At 49.8% G+C, this 3,093-nt stretch overlaps 1 pseudogene across 1 annotated transcript; it reads left to right on the plus strand.

The window, feature by feature from the left end:
* Positions 1–535: 535 nt before the first annotated feature.
* LOC308252303 (glyceraldehyde-3-phosphate dehydrogenase-like) lies at positions 536–1,759 on the plus strand (annotated as a pseudogene). Its single transcript has 2 exons — positions 536–1,322; positions 1,532–1,759. The product of its transcript is annotated as a glyceraldehyde-3-phosphate dehydrogenase-like (transcript).
* The last annotated feature ends 1,334 nt before the right edge of the window (positions 1,760–3,093 follow it).

Genomic DNA, 3,093 nt, shown 5'->3' on the forward strand with positions numbered 1-3,093 from the left:
GCCAGTCAGAGAAAGATAAGTATCACATGATCTCACTCATTTATGGAATATAATGAACAACATAAACTGATGAACAAAAACAGAGACAGAGAAACATCGATCAGACCATCAAACCTCAGAGGGAAGGTAGGGAAGGGTGGGGGTAAAGGGGAGAGATCAACCAAAGGACTTGTATGCATGCATATAAGCCTAACCAATTGACAGAGACAATAGGGGGGTGAGGGCATGAGTGGGGAGGTTGGGGGGTGGGTAATGGGGGAATAAAGAAATTAAAAAAAAACCTGAACGTTATATATAAGTTGCAGAAATTTTGTGGAAGTTGCAGAAGGTTCATGGAGGAGGGATCTTGAGAAAAGAATTTTATAGATGGTCAAAGTAACTAAAGTTGGAATAGATAGCTAAGACAACTGCATTCTTTATATGTATGTATGGGAATTGACCAGCTCTTCAATCATAGCCATTAAAAAAAATTATCTGGCTCTCTGCTCCACCTGTTCGTCAGTCAGCCTCTCCTCCTGCACTGTGCCAGCAGCCACGACCCTGAGACACGATGGTGAAGATCGGAGTGAATGCATTTGGCCACATTGGGCGCCTGGTCACCAGAGTTGCTTTTAACTCTGGCAAAGTGGATATTGTCGCCATCAGTGACCCCTTCATTGACCTCAACTACATGGTACATGTTCCAGTATGATACTACTCATGGCAAGTTCAAAGGCACAGGCAAGGCTTAGAACGAGAAGCTTGTCATCAATGGAAAGCCCATCTCCATCTTCCAGGAGCAAGATCCCGCCAATATCAAATGGGGTGATGCTGGTGCTAAGTATGTGGTGGAGTCCACCAGTGTCTTCACTACCATGGAGAAGGCTGGGGCTCACTTGAAGGGTGGAGCCAAGAGGGTCATCATCTCTGCCCCTTCTGCAGATGCCCCCATGTTTGTGATGGGTGTGAACCATGACAAGTATGACAACTCCCTCAAGATTGTCAGCAATGCCTCCTGCACCACCAACTGCTTGGCCCCCCTGGCCAAGGTCATCCATGACAACTTTGGCATTGTGGAGGGACTCATGACCACAGTCCATGCCATCACTGCCATCTAGAAGACCCTGGATGGCCCCTCTGGGAAGCTGTGGTGTGATGGCCAAGGGGCTGCCCAGAACATCATCCCTGCTTCTGCTGGTGCTGCCAAGGCTGTGGGCAAGGTCATCCCTGAGCTGAATGGGAAGCTCACTGGCATGGCCTTCTGTGTCCCCACCCCCAATGTGTCAGTTGTGGATCTGACATGCCGCCTGGAGAAAGCTGCCAAATATGATGCTATAAAGAAGGTAGTGAAGCCCTAACAGGTTTGGCTCAGTGGATAGAGCATCAGCCTGCGGTCAAGGGCATGTTCCTTGGTTGTGGGCACATCCCCAGTAGGGGGGGTGCAAGAGGCAGCTGATCGATGCTTCTCTCTCAGTGGTGTTTCTAACTCTCTATCACTCTCCCTTCCTCTCTGTAAAAAATCAATAAAATATATTTAAAAAAAATAAAGAAGATAGTAAAGCAGGCATCAGAGGGCCCCCTCAAGGGCATCCTGGGCTATACTGAGGACCAGGTTGTCTCCTGCGACTTTAACAGTGATACCCACTCCTCCACCTTTGATGCTGGGGCTGGCATTGCCCTCAATGACCACTTTGTCAAGCTTGTTTCCTAGTCTGACAATGAATTTGGCTACAACAACAGGGTGGTGGACCTTATGGTCCACATGGCCTCCAAGGAGTAAGAACCCCTGAACCACCAGCCCCAGCGAGAGGAAGAGAGGCCCTCAGCTTCTGGGGAGTCCTTGCACAAATTGATCCCCAACATACTGAGAATCTCCTGACCACCGTTTCCATCCCAAACCCCCTGAAGAAGGGGAGGGGCGTAGGGAGCCCTACTTTGCTGTGCACCATCAATAAAGTTGACTGTACCCAGAAAAAAAAAATTATCTTCATTGTTGAGAGTATTACAGATGTCCCCTTTTACCATGGCCATTTTAAAGATTTTTATCATTTACAGACAACTGTTTGATGCTTTGGCCAAAAGAAAAGAAAATGTTCCTACAAATACTTTCCATCTTCAAAGATTCATTCTTAAAAAACCTGACAACAACAACAAAAAACACCTAACAAGTACTCTAAAATACAGGCTTCTGATAAATTTAAAAACATAACACTAAACTGGGTAAAGATTTACAGAACTCAGGAAAACCCAGTCATAAAACTGCTAACAGGAAGGCCAATTAGAATTAATAACATGGGGCCCTGGCCTGGTAGATATAATGGTTAGAGTGTCATCCCAATACAACAAGATTGTGGGTTTGATTCCCAGGCAGGGCACATACAAGACAAAATGTGAATGCATAGGTGGAACAACAAATTGATTTCTCTCTCTCTAAAATCAACTACCCCCCCCCCCCGACAATTGATAACATGGGACTAAATAAACTTATAGGGATAATTATCCTATCTAATAAAGAGGGAATATGCTAATTAACCATCACTCCGTCACAAAGATGGCTGCACCCACAGCTGAGGCCAACTTCCCATAAGGAGCCTTAACAAGCAATCAGCAGGGACCTGAGGCTACACCCTCCCCCGCCCCCATGGGGCTTGACAGGGGCCTCAGGCTGGCAGGGCTTGACAGGGGACCTCAGCCCGCCTTCCACACCCAGCAGGGCTTGACAGGGGACCTCAAGGTGCACTTTCTGTCCTGGTGCTGGGCTAGGGGACCTCAGGCTGCTCCCCCTGCCCCAGTGCCAGGCCAGGGGACCTCAGGCCGCACCCCCCATCAGGTGGGGCTTGACAGGGGACTTCAGGCCACACCCACCACCAGCAGGGCTTGACAGGGGACCTCAAGGTGCACTTCCTGTCCTGGTGCTGGGCTAGGGGACCTCAGGCTGCTCCCCCCGCCCCAGCGCCAGGCTGGAGGACCTCAGGTCGTGCCCCCCACCTGGTGGGGCTTGACAGGGGATCTCAGGCCATGCCCCCCACCAGGTGGGACTTGACAGGGGACTTCAGGCTGTGCTCCCTGCCCCAGCACTGAGCCAGGGGACCTGAGGCTGTGCCCCCCTGCCTG

The sequence above is a fragment of the Plecotus auritus genome (assembly GCF_963455305.1).
Source record: "Plecotus auritus genome assembly, chromosome: 6".
NCBI lineage: Eukaryota > Metazoa > Chordata > Mammalia > Chiroptera > Vespertilionidae > Plecotus > Plecotus auritus.